The 21,725-nt window shown below is 39.1% G+C and overlaps 1 protein-coding gene and 1 pseudogene across 3 annotated transcripts in view; one reads left to right on the forward strand and one right to left on the reverse strand.

Annotated features, from left to right (window-relative positions):
- Positions 1-961, reverse strand: part of PLA2G4A (phospholipase A2 group IVA) — a 165,749-nt gene extending 164,788 nt beyond the window's left edge. For all 3 annotated transcript variants that reach the window (XM_073900074.1, XM_073900072.1, XM_025877816.2), the window contains exons 1-2: positions 849-961; positions 683-762 (exon numbers count right to left, since the gene is read on the reverse strand). The gene's annotated coding sequence lies outside the window, so the exon portion shown is untranslated. The remainder of the gene's footprint in view (positions 1-682; positions 763-848) is intronic.
- Positions 1-21,725, forward strand: part of LOC141374014 (mitochondrial import inner membrane translocase subunit Tim9 pseudogene) — a 781,319-nt pseudogene that overhangs the window by 343,006 nt on the left and 416,588 nt on the right.

A 21,725-nucleotide genomic window follows, 5' to 3' on the forward strand; every position in this document is an offset into this window, starting at 1 on the left:
CTCTTCAACCACCTTACCTGAAGAAATGCTCACATCATCAACCCTTGTGAAGAGCATTTCTTGTTCTAGTTTTTGAGATGAAAATCATTCTTTTTAACACTACCATGAACAGAAGTTGTAGGAGCTTTAGATATGTTAATCCACTCTTATTTCAAATCCAAATGCCCTTTTAAACTTCTTTTTCTAAAAAGAAATGACCAAAATAGCATTCACACTCAAAAATTAACTTTATTATTTGCTCAAATCTTTCGCAGCATCTAGTTTGGAGCTCTGATCTCCCAGCCCGTCAAGCAACTTAGGGCAGGGCGAATCAGCATACCAGAGGGTGTACTTTCTCCACTGTCTTTCTTTTTGCCCAACACCGCGGCATATGGAAAACCCAGGAATGCTTTGCATAAGTAATCGTAATGACTATTCTTTTTAATTAAAACGTCACCAAGCCCCCCAAACTCCATCGCTAACAAGGCACTGGGGCTGTCAAACAGCGCGCCGCTCCAGTCCGGGCTGGGTCACCACGGGGTGGCATCACGTGGAGCTCTAACCGGAGCCACCTCACTGGAACGCTCGCTTTCTTTCGGGGCTCTAAGTAAGGGAAACAAACACCTGATGGTCCCACTCCCCGGCACCTCCAGACCCCGGAAAGCAAGCTGGCATTTGTTAGAAAGAAATTAAATTCCCTGACCTGTGTCTCGTTTCCAAAAAGCAGAGGAGACGCAGACTTGGTAAAGCAGTGAATCCCAGGTTTGCCTCCGTCCTTTCTCCCTGCCAAGTAAGATACAAACGTTTAAAAAGCTCAGGAGGATGAGGGGAGGGAAGTGGAGCCGGGCAAGAGTAAACATATTGCTTACTGTTCCCAGAGTTACATGAGATTCTTCTGGCTCCTTTATGCCTCTAGCTTTCTGTCAGGATCCTTTTTTTCAGCCGGGACTACAGAGAAGTTCAAGTCTAATCCTTGGTAGGCGGGGCTAAACTGTGGGCTGGTTTCCTTTAGACTTTGCAACTGTTTTTAAGGTGGCATGAAAGAGGAAGAGAGGGAAAGCAGTGTTCTCGAAGAAGCGGGTATCTTAAACGTAAATGTTTACTTATCAGTCTGAAGTTACAAAACGTGCGTAAAATAATCTGTAAATTAACTGGTGTAAATCACATGGGTGCTCCTGGGTGTGCCTGTGTGTTTGTGTGTGGGAGCACGTCTTGTCCTTAAGCAGTCACTGCTTCCTTTCCCCCCCCAAACAAGTAAGAACAAAATTGAAAAGATGAATAACCTAGAGCATTTTTGCATTCTTTAAAAAAGCAAAGTTTATAACAAACCCAAAATATAGGATGTGTACATTTTGAAGATGAAAGATATAAGAGCACTTTAAAAAATCTATCCAAATATTTCCTCCCCAAACTCAAAACACCTGATAACCCAGTGTTTGTAAATTGAAGATTAAAGGCATACCAAAGACTGTAATGCATATTTTGAGAGGTAAAGATCAAATCACGTTGAATTACAAATTGGCAATACAAATTCAAATACCCCATATCACTGTAATAAAGAAGGTGTACTGTCTAAATTTATCCAAATGCCACTGGATCAGTGTCTTTAAAGATTGACATATTCATTTAGGATAGCTTGTTTTCAAACACAGGATTTCTAGTTTTGCCTTTAATTGAATATTGAGCACACCTTCCTAGCTTTCTTTTTTTTTTTTTAAAGATTGTATTTATTTATCTGAGAGAGGGAGTGAGAGAGAGCCCAAGAGGGAGTAGGGTCAGAGGGAGAAGCAGACTCCCCGCTGAGCAGGGAGCCCAACGTGGGACTCCATCCCGGGACTCCGGGATCATGACCTGAGCCGAAGGCAGTCGCTTAACCAACTGAGCCACCCAGACGCCCCCCCTCCTAGCTCTCTTATAACACTGTCAAAGAAATGTATTTTCTGCAGATTTCATCATTAAGTCTGCTGGATTATCCGCTTTCTGGCCATCCAAGAATCAACTCCTTTTCTTTTTTTCCCCATAAATTCAACCTGGCATATTATAAATCTCTCCTTCCTAAAAAAGGCCTGTAGTGTCTCATGGGATCCAGATCTTTTGGTTTTCAAAGACCCCGAAATTCTTGAAAGGTGAGGTGTGTGAAATAGAGAAGCAGAGAGCACACTGCTATTTTTCACCCCTTCCCCGGATACAACTGGTGAAAGAATATGTTTTGCAGGGCATGTTTATCCTGAGACTCTGGCAAAGAAAGACTCCCTTTTCATCAGCTTCATAGTGTTCTAGTCAGTCTGATAATAAAAAATCGTAGCTTTCAATATTTGGAGAGGGAGGATTCCTAATATATTTATATATTAAAAATAGAAAAATGTTTTGATTAAAGGCTTTTAAAGAAAGATTCAGTCTATGCTATGGCTAGGGTTAAAACGTATGGGGAGATGTTTGCCTCTTTCCAAACTTACTAAATGAGACTATCTCCATACTTGTAGTGAATAAAAGCTTCTGCAAGTATGTCTCTCCCTCTCTACAGCTGACATAGACCACCTCCCATCGCCCCATTCTGTGGCCTCCATGCCCACCTCCAGTTTGGCTCCCTACCCATTTCACTCTTCGCGTAGACCCCTAAATGGATGGTATGAGTTCAGATTTACTATCTTTACTTTGTCCGATCTTCTCCAAAATGATATCCGGTATTAGCCTACTGGCTCCAGGGACCTCTGCCTCCACCCTAGGTAAGACAGAGACTGCATTCATAGCCTGCCTCAGTCCGTATGACCAATTAGATCTGAAGACCCGTCTTCCCTGGGCTTGTGATCAATGAAGGTCATTTAGGAGGACTGCACGTGAAACCCCTCTGAAACTGAGCAGTATGGTAGCAGCCTCTTTAAACACAGTCCGTCCTTTTGCATCATTACTAGTCAATGAGTTTCATACCATTTGTTACTAATCAACATCTTAACATTTTAGACTAAGTAAGCCCTAATAATAATTAGCACTGGATAAATAAGCAAATGGAACAGTCCTAAAACTGGCTGAATTAATTAACAAGGAAGTACCTACTTGTCAAAACCCATGGCTCAAAAATGGAAAAGAACTTGATGTTGGGGTGCTTGGGTGGCTCAGTCGGTTAGGTGTCTGCCTTCGGCTCAGGTCATGATCCCAGGGTCCTGGGATAGAGCCCTGAGTCAGGCTCCCTGTTCAGCCGGGAGTCTGCTTCTTCCTTGCCTGTTGCCCTCCTCAACCTTTCATGCTCTCTCTTTTTCTCTCTCTCTCTCTCTCTCTCATGCGCTCTGTCTCTCTTTCTCTCTCTCTCTCTCACAGAAACCACACCTTTCCCTTAAATTCCACTGAAATAATCTTCATCCTGAAAGTCTTAACTCAATTACCACTTTGTCTGGAAGATTTTTCTACCCACTACCCTTTCTGGTATAAATAATCTTTCACTTGAGAAAGAACATTCATTTGAGCACTAATCAATTTGTATTTTACTTGGCTATAAAAGAAAAAATTTTATGCTCTAGGATGACAGGAAACAAGCCTTCTACATTCTCGTCAACCCTTTCCCCCACTCCCCAAATCCACATTACACTAGGAGTTCACAGGATGTTTTTGCATTTGTTATCTATGATAGTGGGTTCAGAGATATCTTAAACCTGACCTCCAGGTAACGTTCTACTTGTGGCTGCTATTTTCATCATTATTAAAGAAGAGAAAGTTTAGTTTTTCTACTCTCCTCTCCCACACTGGTAAAATTCCTGGTAATATGAAGCTAAACCGAGATTAGGGGTGGAATGGACTCTAATTAAGATATATTTATAATGAGGGGCACCTGGGTGCCTCAGTCGGTTGAACATTGGATTCTTGGTTTAGACTCAGGTCATGACCTCAGAGTCGTAAGACTGAGCTGGGCGTAGGGCTCCGTGCTCCACGAGGAATCTGCATGAGATTCTCTCTTCCTCTGCTCCTCTCCCCGACTCACACACACTCTCTCTCTTCAAATAAATAAATAAATAAAATATTTTTTAAAAAGATATATTTATAATGCATTTAAAAATTACATGTTATGATGAAAGCATAGATCTAGAGAGTATGAGCAATAAGAACTATATTTTAACAGTAAATATCTACTAGTAATCACCTGTCCTCTTCATGTACATTTACTATAGACCTACATTTACATCAGTACTTTGACCTGAAAAGTGGAAGCAGTAATTTTCTCTTAACTACTGCTTTCTAATTGAACATGTTAGGCAGATTATTACTACTTCTTAAAAATGTTTCTCTTCTTAATTATTTTTAGATATAGGAAGAGAAATATAAGAAATAAAGCACTGTTACTCTTATTTTTTTATTTTATTTTTTTAAAAAGATTTTATTTTTTTATTATATTTTTATTTTATTTTTTATTTATCAAATAAAAAAAACAGAGAGAGGTAGAGAGAGAGAGCACAAGCAGGGGGAGAGGGAGAAGCAGGCTCCCCACCGAGCAGGGAGCCTGATGCAGGACTCGATCCCAGAACCCTGGGACCATGACCTGAGCCGAAGACAGTCGATTAACCAACTGAGCCACCCAGGCGCCCCTCACTGTTATTCTTTTACTCTTTATTCTTCTTTATTGTTTATTTATTTATTTTTTCATATATATAAAATAAATATAAATATTTTTATTTATCTTCTTTATTCTTTATCTTCTTTATATAAATTATTATTTATTCTTCTTTATTCTTTATAGGCTCTCTTTATAGAGCCTATAAGGAGCCAGGTAGTTTGTATTATTACTACGTTTACAGTATCATTAATCACTACGATCATGAAATTAGGCATTATTATCTTTATTTAGAATCCTAATAATACATAAGCACAGATTATTAGTAGTGGAGCCAGGACTTCAAACCAAGTCTGTCCAACTCCAAACCCCACAATTTTTCCAGTACATCATACGATCTCATAGCAAGTGTTGTTTGACCATCTTTTCAGCTTTGTGCCAAGCCAATCAAATCTCTGATAGTGGTGGTGGTGAAGTCATTGGTAGAAAATGAAACCCCGAAGTGCCAAGGCTAGAACTTTCCACCATTCTCTTCCTCATCAGCCACAGTTACTCTCTTGCCTATCCTTCCCACCTTCCACTCCTTCATTCATCTTTGGGTTTCTATATTCAAAATTTTTATAACCACATTTTCCTTTTCATTTGCTGTGAAAATGTTAATTTATACCCTTGCATTGCTATTACTTACATATACTATCAGACGGGACTCACTCTTGCATCTCCTTTCCCCTCTTAAATCATGCTAGAGTTGGGGCGCCTGGGTGGCTCAGTCGGTTAAGGGTCTGCCTTTGGCTCAGGTCATGAACCCAGGTCCTGGGATTGAGCCCTGCGTCAGGCTCCCTGCTGTGTGGGGAGCCTGCTTCTCCATCTCCTCCCCACTCATGCTCTCTCTCGCTCACTCTCTCTCAAATAAATAAAATCTTAAAAAAAAATCATCCTAGACTTCATTCCCAGAAAAACTTTACTACAAGTCAGATCATTTTACAGTCAGACTCGTACTATGCAGTTTTCTCCACTATCGACTTATATTCCTATACCTTAAAAATATTTCTTTTTCGGGGCACCTGGGTGGCTCAGTCGGTTAAGCGTCTGTCTTCAGCTCAGGTCATGATCCCAGGGTCCTGGGATCAAGCCCTGCATTGGGCTCCCTGCTCAGTGGGAGGCCTGCTTCTCCCTCTCCCATTCCCCATGCTTGTGCTCCCTCTCTCACTGTGTCTCTCCCTGTCAAATAAATAAATAAAATCTTTTAAAAAATTTCTTTTTCTTTTGTAGATGAAGTAGAAGTGAAAATCAAATCGGGATTCCTTCAGAATTTATCAAGAATTGCAAATTTATCTTGTACAAATGGGATGGATCCTACAGCCAATAATTAATATGACTTAATACACAGTAGAAAATTTTGACTGTAGATAAAACATGTTGAGGAACTTTTGACAAAGCTGAGTTGTCCCAATTCATTTTACCTACTCTGGAAATAATTTAGCAAGTTGTTTTCTGCTCTCCAAGATCCCTCTAAATTTGGTAAAGCAAGTGCATGTCTAGTTTTAGCAATTCTGTCAGAATGGGCACCAGCCCAATTACACAGCTCAGAAACCGTCTTGCCGGCACCTGGCAGAATTTTTAAAATATTTGTGCTCTTAGAATTTAGATGTGCTGATGACCATGATAGAATCTGAGCCCGTGTCCTTTGCTTTGAAGGTAATCCTGTGTAGGAAGAATTACTGCTAAGTGAATGTCCAGAATTCTTCAAGTAACTGAGCTCTGATAGATGTCAGTAGTGTTTTCTTAAGAGGACCAAGATAGTAACAACATTCCTGTATTTATGTCTATAAAACCAGTGACTAAACATCTTCATAAGCACTTTTGCTATATGATTGTCCAAATATGTTGTCAGGCCCAACAATTTCTCTTTGGAGAAAAATCTGTCTTTCTTCATTCCCGATATATATATGTCATTGTTCCCTGATTGAAAGAAAATACAGCAAAGAATAGCAAGTAACTCTTAATCTTCACCCAACTAACAGAGATAGTCACATACTAGAATTTAATTTCATTACATGTAATCTAGCCTTGAATCTCAGTTTGTCCCAAATCTGTTTTTTAGGGTAGAGTGAAATTTAGGTTAATTCACAACAACTATAACAAAATTCCAAACACTGCTATGAAAGAACAAAACACTCATCATAATCAAATCCATTCCAAATTAGCAAAATCATTGACTGTTTTATTTATATAGATAGGACCATTGAGGAAAACATTGCGGACACACAAAAAAATTAGTTTCTTTTTTTAAAAAAAGATGTATGTATGTATGTATGTATGTATGTATGTATGTATTTATTTGACAGAGAGAGAAAGAAAGAGAGAGAGCTAATGCACAAGCAGGGGGAGCAGCAGAGGGAGAGGGAGAAGCAGACTCCCTGCTGAGCAAGGAACCCTGATGCAGGGACTCAATCCCAGGACTCTGGGATCATGACCTGAGCTGAAGGCAGACGCTTAACTGAGCCACCCAGGTGCCCCAAATACTTCTTCATTAATATCCTACTGAGATATTTTCACTGTCCTGAAAATAGCAGACTGGTCCAAAAACTGAATTAAGAAAAAAAAAAAAGATTAGTATCCTAACCAATTGTATGTCCATTCTTGTTTATAATTTGCTACAGTTAAAGCCCTGCAATATCAAATAATGTTTTATCACTAAAATAGGAAGAAAGAAAAGGATATGACTATTTTACTCTAAATAGTAGTTCTAGGGTGCCTGGGTGGCTCAGTTGGTTGAGTGACTGCCTGCAGCTCAGGTCAGATCCTGGAGTCCTGGGATCGAATCCCGCATCGGGCTCCCTGCTGGGCAGGGAGTCTGCTTCTCCCTCTGACCCTCCCCCCTCTCATGCTCTCTCTATCTCATTCTCTCTCTCAAATGAATAAATAAAATATTTAAAAAAAATAGTAGTTCTAGAAAAACAATTTCCCTTTCATTTGGTTCTCTAGATATTTCTATTTTCCTTAACACCCATTCTGATATTTGAAATAAATTCACGGTTTATGTTATATATGGTCATTTGTTTTGGAATGTTCTACCATCCCTTACACAGCATTCTCTCTGGATATAATATATATTTAATAAGTAGTATCCATTCACCCAATAATAGGATTCATTCATTTGATCACTCATTTACAATGATTTTTAGATATCTATACTGGAAGATCCTTTTAAAAATCCATAATTTACTTGGGGAGGCAAAAACTAAATTCAGTAAGCACAGGTTACTACTGATAAACCCATTGGCCAAGCCGCTTCATCCCCTGAAAGTAAGAAGCTTATCTGTTGCTTTTGTGATAAAATTGACTCCTGGGAAGACCTGAAAACATAATCCAACTTTACCAAGGGCTTACATAGCCATTCCCCTGCAGTCTTGCCTACTTATCATGTGCCTAGCATATTGTTAGGGACTAGAGAGAGAACAAATTGGATAGACAAGGTTCATATTTTCACGGAGCTTATATCCTAGTAGCCAGAGTATGCAAAGAACAAAATAAATAGGATAATGATGTAAAAAAAAAAAAAATTCGACATGTGCAGGAAAGGCCTCTCTAAGGATACATGTCAATGGAGATTTGAAAGATGAAAATAAGCCAACCAGCCATGAAACTGAGTGTAGGAGAAATGTAGAGTAGAGATGGTGATGTGGGGAGAGAGAAGCCAAAGTGATTACTGTGTCAAGAAATGTGGTGTACTCTCTGAGGAAGATCAGGCCTGTCAGGATGGAAAGGATGGAAGTGGAGGGTTGAAAACATTTGACAAAAGTCAAGCGCATGAATAAACCAGACCACACACCACATGGTAGGGGGTGATGGCTGAATCAATTAACAAGGAAGAGACTCAGTTCAAAATTAGAAACTTAATGTTTTACACATTGTATGTATTGAATAATGTCACATTGAGATTTAAGAGTTAATCTTCAAGTTGCGGTTTACCTCGTGAACTTACATTTGAACAAGTAGTTTATTCTTAGTTGGAATCAGTTTTGCCACCTGAAAGTTGTGGAAAAGAAGTTTAAGAAACAAGGAGATTTGGGATTACAAAACATGTCCTCTGCTTCTAAGTCCTCAGAGAGGCAGATATGAGTACTTAAGGAAGAAAGTCTTCCCAGTGTATGGGAGCTGCAGGTGACCTCTGGGATGAACTGGGGTCCTGAGAGCATTGCCCCAGCCTACCTTGTTATCATTCCAATAGAAGAATAGAACACCATGGATCTCAGAGAGTGGTGATTTACCCAAGATTGAACATCAGAGTCAGAGTTTAAACCAAACCTTTGACCTCAAAATATGTATGTCTTCTTATAGCCATTTCCCATTGCCTAGTCACAGATAAATTAAATGAGTCTGAGAAGTCAAAGAAAAAGCTCCCAAGTAAATAGAAAATGAGAAGGTTTGGAGTTTTTATATACACATGCTTTGTTTTCTTTCCTGCCAAATTATTGTTTTTTTAAAAATTCATATTAGATGGGTCACAAGCTCATCGTTAAACATTTTGAAAATGCACATGTCATCTTATTGTGTTTAGTTCTCCCGGCCGTGGGTATTTTTTCCTTCTCCATTCCAAATCATGACTTTGTGTTCCACTGACAAAGAATTTTTCAAGCTGCAGGACAACTAAAGCAGTCAGTACAAATCATGGAGATTACTAACCTCAACTCCTTACTTCCTTCCAACTCCCCTCCCAATTATGTTTGTAAAGCTCAAATTCTTCTTTTTTAAAGATTTAATTTATTTAAGAGAGAGAGAGAGACTGGGGGAAGAGCAAAGGGTAAGCAGACTCCACGCTGAGTGCAGAGCCCGATGCGGGGCTCAATCCCACAATCCTGAGATCACAACCCAAGACAAAAATCAAGAGTCGGAGATTCAACCCACTGAGACACCCAGGTGCCCTTGCAAAGCCCAAATTCTTATAGGGGATTATGAGAGGAAGCAAACATGGAGACAAGGTAGAAAGGATCCAGGTGATTTGTGTACTTAGAGTATTGGTAACCCCATCCCTCAGATCAAGAATAGGTGACAAGACTTTTGGGGAATGGCTATCCCACTATATGATAGAAGATAATTTGCATAAGATTGATATTAGATTACAATCTAGTAATTCCACTACTGGGTATTTACCCAAAGAAAATTAAAACACTAACTCAAAAAGATATGTGTGTGTGTATATATATATATCCCCCTATGTTTATTGCAGCATTATTTACAATAGATAAGATATGGAAGCAACCCAAGTGTCCATCCACTGATGAATGGATAAAGAAGAGGTGATAAATCAATACAATGGAATATTACTCAGCCACAGAAAAGAATTGTTGCCATTTGTGACAACACGGACAGACCTAGAGAGCATGATGCTAAGTGAAAGAAGTCACACAAAGACAAACACTGTATGATTTCACTTGTGTATGGAATCCAAAAAGCAAAGTAAGTAAATAAATAACAACACCCAGAAACAGACCCATAAATATAGAGAACAACCTGGTGTTGCCCAGAGGGGAGGGTGGTGGGGAGATGGGCAAAATGGGTGAAAAGGAATGGGGGGTATGGGTTTCCAGTTATGGAATGACTAAGTCATGGGATAAAAAGAACAGCATTGGGAATGTTGTCAGTGGTGTTGTAATAGTGTTGTATGTGACAGACGGGAGCTACACTCGTGGTGAGCACAGCATAACATAGAGTTTCATATCACTATGTTGTACACCTGAAACTAATGCAACGTTGTGTGTGACAACTATACTTCAATTTCTAAAAAAAGCTGCTAAATGCATTAAAAAAAAGATTGATAATTCAGAAACTCCATTTAAAATTAGGGACTTTGGGGCACCTGAGTGGCTCAGTCAGTTAAGCGTCTGCCTTCAGCTCAGGTCATGATCCCGGGGTGGGATCAAGTCCCGCATCGGGCTCCCTGCTCAGCAGAGAGTCTGCTTCTTCCTCTGTCCCTCCCCCTGTTCATGCTCGCTCTCCCTCTCGCAAAAATAAATAAATAAAATCTTTAAAACTGGTTTTCTTTTTCATGTATTTTTTTTTTTTAAAGATTTTATTTATTTGACAGAGAGAGATAGCGAGAGCAGGAACACAAGCAGGGGGAGTGGGAGAGGGAGAAGCAGGCTTCCCGCGGAGCAGGGAGCCCGATGTGGGACTCGATCCCAGGACCCTGGGATCATGACCTGAGCCGAAGGCAGATGCTCAACGACTGAGCCACCCAGGCGCCCTCTTTTTCATGTATTAATTCTTGAAGTAAATGGCAATTTGAAGATTAAATCTTAAGTATTCTTTAATACTTAATATGTATCTCCATGTATTACTTATGTATTACTACATAGTAGTATGTATTACATACTATGGAGAAGGCACTAAAGTCCCTAATTTTATTTTATTTTTTTAAAGATTTTATTTAAATTTTCTAGTGTTAAATAGAGTCATCATGTTGTACATTCCATCCCCAGTACTTATTTATCTTATAGCTGGAATTTTGTATCTTTTGACACCTTTCATCCAATTCCCCCTACCCTCCACCCTCTGCCTCTAGTAACCACAAATTTGATCTCTTTTTCTATGAATTGGAGGGTTTGGGGTTTTTTGATTTCACATGGTAAGTGAGAACATACAGTATTTGTCTTTCTCTGACTCAATTTCACTTAGCATAATGCTCTCAATTTCCATTCATGTTGTCACAAATGGCAGGGTTTCCTTTTTTATAACTGAACCACACTCCATTATATATGTATATGACTCACAACTCATTTATCCATTCACCTGTTGGTAGACAACTTAGGTTGATTCTGTGTCTTGACTATTGTGAATCATGTTGCTACAGACATGGAAGGCAGTTATCTTTGACATGGTATTTCTGTTTCCTTCGGATAAATACCCAGAATTAGAATTTACTGGATCATATGGTAGTTCTATTTTTAATTCTTTTCAGGAACTTCCATACTGTTTCCATAGTGGCTGGACCACTTCATAATTCCACTAACCACGCACAAGGGCTCTCTTTTCTCCACATTCTTGCCAACATTTGTTATTGCTTGCCTTTTTGACGACAGCCATTCTAACAGATGTGAGGTGACATCTCATTGTGGTTTTGACTTGCATTTCTCTAACGATTAGTAATGCTTAGCACTTTTTCATCTACCTATTGGTCATTTGCATGCCTTCTTCATTTCTTCAGGTCCTTGGTCCATTTTTTAATTAGATTTCTTTTTTTTGGCTATCGAGTTATATGAATTCTTTATGTATTTTGGATATTAAGCCCTTAGTAGATATGTGATTTGCAAATAAATTTTTCATTCCATAAGTTGTCTTTTCATTTTGTTAATCGTTTCTTTTGTTGTGCAGCTTTTAATCGGATGTATTCCCATTTGTTTATTTTGGAAAAACTTTTCTTAGTATGCTAGTAGGTGTGCTAGTGTTACTTCTCTCCAGGTTAAGACTAAACTCACAAACTTTCCTATGCCTACTTTATATAGAGATGGAAATCACATTTTCCTCTTACCAAAGCTCTCTTCCACCATAAGACCTATTATAATTAAGAATAAAATGAAAAATAAGTCATTACTCATCAGCGTTTCTCACCTCCTTATTACTTCACCCTCTTAATTTTAAAACTAAAAACATAATATCTATGATATGAAACATTTTCAGAGATGCTCACTGGATCTTTATTTCCTAAATCTTTTCTTTTTTTTAAGATTTTATTTATTAGAGAGAGAGAGAGAGCCTGAGCGGGGAGAGGGGCAGAGGGAGAGAGAGAAGCAGACTCCCCACTGAGCAGGGAGCCCAATGCGGGGCTCGATCCCAGGACCCTGAGATCATGACCTGAGCCAAAGGCAGACGCTTAACCGACTGAGCCACCCAGGCATCCCTTTCTAAATATTTTCAATTTGAATTAATATATATGCAGTGAATTTATTTCATGTGTATGTTCCTTAAAAAATTGCCTCAAATCAGGGAAGTCTTAAAATAGGTTTTCAGTTTCTATTCCTATTCTGAGGTTACTTTTCAGCATCCTTATATGAAAGCATGATGACTCATCAGAATTGTGTTGTTTCTTCCAGGGGTATATTTACAAAGCTAGTAGCCATCAAGCAAAAGGAATATTCTGAGAAATATTTGCCCTCCTTCAGTGAATAAGCAACTAATCATGCTTTGTCAGAGGTTAAGTCTCCTTCTGGTCTATCCTAAAAGGCACAGCTGTGGAATTAAAGTGTATTTCAACTCTGAAATGACCTTGGATATAATTAGTTCAAGGATAAAGGCCGTACCAGTTTTTATCCTGTCTCTGTGATAGGTGGAGCTAAGGTTTACAAAATTAAGTCTCTGGGACATTGTGTATGTGACAAAAGGTTATAGCTTTGTGGACAAACTAGAAAAATAAGGAAAATTATATGCACAAAAATGTTATTGTCCTTACAGGGAAATTAGAAAGCTTACCATTTATTGTGAAATTATATTCTTCTGAAATTATGATGTTAAAATGGCATTCCAAATTTTTATTCAGGTTATTGGGTTTGTTGGGATTTTATTTTTGCTTTTGTTTTAAAGAGAGAGTGGAGTGATTTCCTGATCCCTGATATTCAAGTTTGGGAACCATGATTTTTCAGAAAGGCTAGGGAACCTTCTCTTGATGACTTTCCAGCTGTACAAATGTTTGTCACCTCATTACAAGGGTTATCATCAAGAAGCAAAACTTCACCAGGCTGCCTAATAATGTGATAAACCATTATCCTAAACTTCTCCCTGTTCTTTCTTGAGTTAATGCCATCTCCCAAGTAGCACGTCTTTACCGCCTGGATTTAGGGCAAGTAGACGTTATTTTCTGTGAGCCTACATGTATACACATGTACATTTCCCACTCTCACTCTTTCCCTTCCAACAGCGGTTACCATGATCATGATCATTTCAGTACACCCATCTTTTATCACTTCCCTTCAGTGGTTCCCTGCCTCCTTTGGGATGCTATCCATTCTCTTTGATATAGTCTCAAAATATCTTGACTAAGTCTCATCTGTGAGAGATGAGAAGAAGAAAGAAGAAATGGACTTCTTTCAATTCCAAGAATATCTCAGCTCCTGTCTAATTACCTTCATACTTATCCCATCTCTTTCCTTTCCCAACATTTCTGCCTTGCTAACTAACACCTACCTAACCTTCAATTTTCAACTTCACGATTACTTTTTGCTAAAAGATCTTACCAGGCCAACAATATCCTTCTGTCCTCTGCCCAAAGTCAAGTTCCATTTCCTTCTGTTTCACTTGCAGTTCTCCATTTTAAAACTTCTAATCATTTATGCAATACCTACATTCCCTGTAGCTTCCCACTCTACACTGTAAGCTCTGGAAGGGCAAGGGACTGTCTGTTTTATGTTCTTCCATATGACCAATGTCTAACAGGATGCCTCCATATCTTAATACCTGGTATTTGATAAATATTTTCAAATTAATGAATTCCCTCTGCTTTGTCTTCTAAGTCCTTTTCTCTTGTTACTTTTTTTTTATTCTGGCTATTAGTTTCAATGACACATCTTGATTATTTCAAAGATAGTTTACAAATCAATGTTCCAATTTCCAAGGCTCCACTGCTCTGGATTTAATATATGATAATAATGTGTTTTTCCTATAATGTTTCTCCTTTGTGCCACCAAATCATGCTTCTCAAACTCTGGTTGTACTTTTTTTTTTTTCCTAAGTAAGTAAGGCACAGTGAATTCTGGGGCATGATTAACACAAACTGGTATGCTGCTACTGCCCATATTGAGATTCTAGAATGAATGTTTAAGACTCTGCAACATACTTTAACTAGAAGATTGATGACAGCAGGGTTTCTTGGCCATGTCTGGGGGTATGTTACAGTGAAATGATTGAAAGTAAGGTAAGTAGAATAAAGGTTTTTATCAAACGGAAAAATCCATGATAGAAAACAGCCCCATCCCCAGCAATTAAAAAAGAAAAGAAAGAAAGCAGGTGGTTGTGCTGAGCAATGCTTACTAAAAGCCAAGAAGCTGTCACAAACATTTCCAGGACTGGCAAACCAAAAAATGCACTTTGTGTATACAAAACCTGGGAAAGATTTCTAATTATATACTTGTTTTAAACATATTTGTTCATCCAGATAATGATCACTTTCAGGGCTATCATTTTGAAATAAGAAGAGGGAAGGAAAAGGAGGGGCTTATAAAGGAAAGAAACTGCTCCAATTCAAGAATGTTGTAAATTTACAAGACATCGACCCTGAAAATCATCTAAGAAAACTCTTACTAGTTTCTAGATGAGGAACTGAGACATGAATTGCACACTGATTTGCATTCACCCACTCCATGTTTTTTTTAGTGGACCATTAGAATGTCTAAAAAATATAATGAATTTTAAGCAGCATTTAGCAGCACCTTAAATTAGGTGCCATCCCAAACTCCCGGATGCCCTTAAGATCCATGGACTTGACACCCTAGTTATAATTGAATGAACTCTCTCCTTGCTATCTCACATCTAATAAGACTTTTTAAGTTCTGCCATTTTTTTCCTACTCAATATCTCTTAAATTATTTTTTCTTTCTTTCCTAGTTCCAGGGACACAGACAACCGTAATTCTTCACAACTCCACAGCTGTTGGACTATGATCAACCCCTAACTTGTCTCTCTGTAATTCAGCCTGTACCAGAGTAGCCAGAGTAGTGAGAATAATTATCCCAAAGATCATGTCCATCATAGCATAATACATTTTATCCTATCACTCAGAAACTTAAATGGTTCTCCATCGCCCTAGTAAGTCAAAGAAGTTCACAGCAATCAGGAGCTGTGTGTTTCCTGGCAGGAAACTTTCCTTCTTGCACACATATCTGTGAGTTCAACATCATCCATGTTGTGATCTTAGGCAAACTGGAAAGAACACAGCATTGTTTCCCAGCCTTGCCCATCACTAGGTTTACCACCTTGTTGCTGCTCTTTATGGATTCTGAACTGCAGTTTATTTCTCTCTAAAGGATAGATGATTTCACTCTCCACCACGTTGACTTGCTGGGAGAATTAAGAGACATGGTTTAAGTAAAGAACCTGGCATGTACCAACATACTCATACACTTTACTCTTATTTTATATATTTGCCCTGCCTAATTTCACAAAGGATTTGAATAAGCTATCATCTACTCATTCTTTCATTCATTTATTCAATCAAAAAATGCATATTGAAAACATCCTGGTGCAAGACACTATATTAGCAACTTGGGATATAAAGAGGAATAAGATACAATCTCTCACCCTGAAAAACCCTCACATAGTAGCAGAAATAAAAATACAAACATAAAGCAATGTGACTATATGGGAATACCAATAGTGTATTTGGGGACCCCTGAGTAAGGACTCCTAAACTCTACCAAGACTTGGGAGTTGGGTCAAGGAGGATGGGACACCTGATTTCAACCAATAAGCAAAGATGAGTAAAAGTTATAAAAGGCAAAGAGGAAACAAGATTGTCACAGGTAGGTGGTAGATCACTAGAACAATTATTGTGGTTATTATTATTGTAAAGTCCTACACCAGAAAACACTGTCTCAGATCCAAGCTAACTTCTGGTTCCTTACTTACAGCAAACTGTACTGAATTCTTTGCTTTCTTTTTTTTTAAGATTTTATTTATTTATTTGAGAGAGAGAGAATGTGAGTAGGGGGAGGAGCAAAGGGAGAGGGAGAAGCAGACTCCATGCTGAGTGCAGAGCCCCATGCTGGGCTCAATCCCAGGACCCTGAGATCATGACCTGAGCCAAAATCAAGAGTCAGACACTTAACTGACTGAGCCGCCCAGGCACCCCAACTGTACTGAATTCTAACATTGCTCAGTTTATCCATGACTGAATCACATGCATGCCCACACCCAGTCCTTGGACCCCTCTTCTTTGAGCTAGCTCCCAACTTCTATATACCTCAGAATTGTGGTTTAAGTTCCTGAGATCCTTCCTCATAGGATCCTCATCGTCCCTTACCCAGCTTGCTTATTTAAGCCATTTGTTTCTTGCCTACTCCTTCTTGACCACATTGGCCTCCCAGGGTTTTGGATTTAGTCTGTCTGCTGGGAATTGCTCCATCAGACTCTGCTCATCCCAGCCACACATCCCTGGTTATATGCGTGTGACTCCTTCTTGACTTCAGGTCTTTGTTTAAATGTCACATCTTCAAAGAGCCCTCCCCTACTACCGTCCCTTCCCCACCCCCAAATATAAAAGAACAGTCAGTCTCTCGTCCATATGATTCCCTTTAATTTCTGCATTGCAATTATTATCGGGCAATATTTTCATCTGTTTATATGTTTATCTGTTTGTTTCTGTCTTCTTCCATGAGGATGTAAGTTTCATAAGGTTTCAGGGCTTATCCAAGTGCTTAGAACAGTTCTTGGAACATACTACGTTGTCAATAAACATTAGATTAATGAATGAGTAAATGAATGAATGAATATCTCTGCTCTGCCAGTTGATCAAATTCCTGCTCCCCAGACTCTCAGGACCACTAGATTCCTCCGCTTCCTAATTCTAAACTCTTACGATCTTATAGATCCACATGAATCCACATGTGTCCACATGAGTCCATAATTCAAGGTCACCCATTATCTTCCCCAGTCCAAACCTTAATTCATATTTTATTAATTAGCAATTTGAATCCTCTACTTTGGCCAACAACATTTCATTGTCCTCCTTCAACCAAACTTACTAATATTTTTCTTTGGGCCTTGGGACAAGTCATTACCTAGACTTAACTATGGTGTAAGAATTTCTATCATTACCTTCAGGTTCTGGTCAAAAACGACTCTCAGCAAAAGAAACAGTCCACAAAACCAAAAGACAACCGACAGAATGGGAGAAAATATTTGCAAATGACAGATCAGATAAAGGGCTAGTATCCAAAATCTATAAAGAACGTATCAAACTCAACACCCAAAGAAGAAATAATGCAATCAAGAAATGGGCAGAAGACATGAACAGACATTTTTCCAAAGAAGACATCCAAATGGCCAACAGGCACATGAAAAAGTGCTCAACATCGCTCGGCATCAGGGAAATCCAAATCAAAACCTCAATGAGATACCACCTCACACCCGTCAGAATGGCTAAAATTAACAAGTCAGGGAACGACAGATGTTGGCGGGGATGTGGAGAAAGGGGAACCCTCCTACACTGTTGGTGGGAATGCAAGCTGGTGCAACCACTCTGGAAAACAGTATGGAGGTTCCTCAAACAGTTGAAATTAGAGCTACCATTCGATCCAGCAATTGCACTACTGGGTATTTACCACAAAGATACAAATGTAGGGACCCGAAGGGGTACGTGCACCCCAATGTTTATAGCAGCAATGTCCACAATAGCCAAACTGTGGCAAGAGCCAAGATGTCCATCGACAGATGAATGGATAAAGAAGAGGTGGTATATATACACAATGGAATATTATGCAGCCATCCAAAGGAATGAGATCTTGCCATTTGCAATGACGTGGATGGAACTGGAGGGTCTTATGCTTAGTGAAATAAGTCAATCAGAGAAAGACATGTATCATATGACCTCACTGATATGAGGAATTCTGAATCTCAGGAAACAAACTGAGTGATACTGGAGTGGTTGGGGGTGGGAGGGATGGGGTGGCTGGGTGATAGACATTGGGGAGAGTATGTGCTACGGTGAGTGCTGTGAATTGTGCAAGACTGTTGAATCACAGATCTGTACTTCTGAAACAAATAACGCAACATATTTTTTTTTAAGATTATTTATTTGAGAGAGCGAGAATGAGAGAGAGAGTACATGAGAGGGGGGAGGGCCAGAGGGAGAAGCAGGCTCCTCACCGAGCAGGGAGCCCGATGCGGGACTCAATCCCAGGACTCCGGGATCATGACCTGAGCCGAAGGCAGTTGCTTAACCAACTGAGCCACCCAGGCGCCCTAACGCAACATATTTTAAGAAAAAAGAAAAAGAAGAAGATAACAGGAGAGGAAGAATGAAGGGGGGTAAATCAGAGGGGGAGATGAACCATGAGAGATGATGGACTCTGAAAAACAAACTGAGGGTTCTAGAGGGGAGGAGGGTAGGGGGATGGGTTAGCCTGGTGATGGGTATTAAAGAGGGCACATTCTGCATGGAGCACTGGGTGTTAGGCACAAACAATGAATCATGGAACACTACATCAAAAACTAATGATGTAATATATGGTGATTAACATAACAATAAAAAAATTTAAAAAAAAGGACTCTCAAAGGGGGTGCCTGGGGCTCAGTCAGTTAAGCACCCAACTCTTGATTTTAGCTTAAGTCATGATCTTAGAGTCCTGGGATCAAGCCCTGTGTTGGGCTCTGCACTCAGCACAGAGTCTACTTGAGATTCTCTCCCGCTCCCTCTGCTCACTCTCTCTGATTCTCTCTCTCAAACAAATAAATAAATCATTAAAAAAAAAAGAACTACTCTCAAAGTCTTCTCCAATCATCTTCAAATGAGATCTCCCTGCAATCATGTCCTTTATTAGTTTATTCAAGCTGTAACATATTGCAATTTTTAGTGTTGATTTTAATTTTTTATATTACTGAATATACATATTTGTTTTTCCCTTGCTATACTCCAAGTGTTTTAAACTAGTTATCATTTAGCTCTCTGTTTTTTAAAAAACTGTACCTCCCATCACAGTTTCTTGATTTCTCCTCAGGAGATAAAAAGTAAGGAATTTCAAATAAAACTGCATCCTAATTATTGACATGACACAATTTTACTTGTGGTGACTCTTCAGAGTGGCTCAATGTCACCAAATCCCAAATCTTCTTACCTCATTTTTTTTTTAATGCATCACAACCTCTCTCCTCATCTACCAGGACAGTGAGCTCTTTGAGGGCAGAACCCAGTCCCCTTCATCTATGAACCCCTAATAGCTAGCACATTGTTTGACATATAAAGAAGTTCAAGAAAACTTCACTGACGACCAAAATAAAGAAACCGTGTTTCCAAAGGTTGTTGTGATGCATCGTTCAGATCCTTCACTCCACCAACAGCTCAGAACATGGTCCTGAAATGCTGGTGCTACTGCTTTGGCTTCCGTGGAATCATCACAAAGTTTGTCTGCGCTTACTCAATGGGTTGAGCACAGACGACTGCGTCTGTGGGGTCTGTGCTTCAGTACCAATACGTAACCTTCTTTTACTTGTTAACTTCTTTTACTCTTAACTTTCTTTTACTTGTTACTATGGAAAGTCCATTCTTTCCTCAATGGGAAGAAAATTAAATTTATCATATTTAAGGTGCTTCTTCAATGTATCTCGTTTATAGTTTGAAAATTTAGGGTACCTGAGTGGCTCAGTCAGTTAGGCTTCTGCCTTCAGCTCAGGTCTTGGTTCCAGGGTCCAGGGATAGAGCCCCGCATTGGGCTCCCTCCTCCGCGGAGAGCCTGCTTCTCCCTCTGCCCAACTCCTACCCCTGTTTGTGCTCTCTCTCGCTATCTCTCTCTCTCTCAAATAAATAATAAAATCTTTAAAAATTTATTTGCCTATATTGTGTAGAGGGCAAAAAGGGCCCCAGACTTAGAAGAAGCAATTCATGTTTGTGACAAAGAGAAGTGGAGAAAAGTAGTGTGTTACTGAATAGATGCCAAATTAACCAGGGCTTAGGAACAAAGGAAGCAAAGGAGGGACTTTCTTTGCTCACATAAGAGGCAGAAAGGTGAGAACTAGGTAAGGCTGAAAGTCAGAGAGGGATTAGTAACATCTTTTATTTGAGGCTGAGTCTGCCAACTATTCACTAGGGTTCATTATGTTTCCCTTTATTTCATTCCAGAGTTGGAAGCACAGCTGAGCACTGCACATAGGAGTCAAGTAGGCCCAAGTATAAAGGTTGGAGAAAAGCAGTGAGCAGAGGACAGGCAAGATGTTATTCCTTACATGCCCCCCTAATTTCATCATACTCATTGATCCCTCTGTTTATGAGGCTGTTCGCTCAGACATGCACATGGATGGTGCCACAATCCTCTTCTTAACAGCTGCTATTCCTAACCTTGAACATTCTCATTCACTCAGGATTTAATTTTAGTTATAGTATGGGGTAACTCAAGTCAGCATGTGGTTATGAAAAGTTTAATAGCATCTCTTATAATTCTGGAAGCACTGAAAATTTATTAATTTTACATTAGTTTCCTTGTAACACCATAATTTATCATATATGCTGCCAACCCTTCAGTTGATTGAACATGGGAAGTTTAACTATATAGATGACTTAAGCTTTAATCTCTGTAATAAGTTATTTTGTGTAAGAGGTAAGCCACCTTCCCAGAGTTTAGCCAACCTTATTTTCTATTATAGTTTTATTTTTCATGTTGATTCATACTTAAGTATCCACTCTTTTGGTTCATTCCATTCCTACAGAATTTTAACCTCATTCTCCCTTGAGGAGCTATAAATTATTTATCTTGGAATCTTTTAAAAATTCTTGTGGTTCAAAATTTTTCAGTAGTAAGACTATTCTCGTCACTATGAGACAATCCCTCAATAAAAGCAGAATTAAGTTTGGCACTGTTAATCTTCCACTCCATATTCTTTTTCTTAGCAAAACAAAAATTTATTTGTGGGTTACCACAACCCTTCTAGCTTCTCTTTTTGTAAACATTCATTTTTATATTCAGATCTTTTGTTAACAAGGGGGAATTAAAAAGTAAAGAATGACTCAACACTTCCCTTTCAAAACCTTATATCCTAATTAAGGGCATGAAAATACATGCACACATGAGGGGCACCTGGATGGCTCAGTCAGTTAAGCCTCTGACTCTTGGTTTTGGCTCAGGTCGTGATCTTAGGGTCATGAGATTGTGCCCCGAGCGGGGTTCTGTGCTCAGCCTGGACTCTGCTTGCCCCTCTTCCTCTTCCTCTGTCCCTCTCCCCACTCTTTCTTTCTCTCTCTCTCTCAAATAAATAAATAAATAAAATCTTTTAAAAAATAAGGAGAATACATACACACACACAAAAAAGCAATAATGGCAATAATAATAATCATAGTAGTAGTGGTAGTAACAGTAATTGTAATAATAAGCTTTATGGAACTTTGCCATTTTCAACAGACATTCTCTTATTTGATCCTATAATGGCCCTATAAGATAGATATTATTATCATCCCCATTTTACACATGAGAAAACCAAGTACAAAAAGTTGATATGACTTAAGGCG

The sequence above is a fragment of the Callorhinus ursinus genome, unplaced genomic scaffold, assembly GCF_003265705.2.
Source record: "Callorhinus ursinus isolate GAN/ISIS: 27379988/994484 unplaced genomic scaffold, GSC_fseal_2.0 scaffold13, whole genome shotgun sequence".
In the NCBI taxonomy this organism is placed as follows: Eukaryota; Metazoa; Chordata; class Mammalia; order Carnivora; family Otariidae; genus Callorhinus; species Callorhinus ursinus.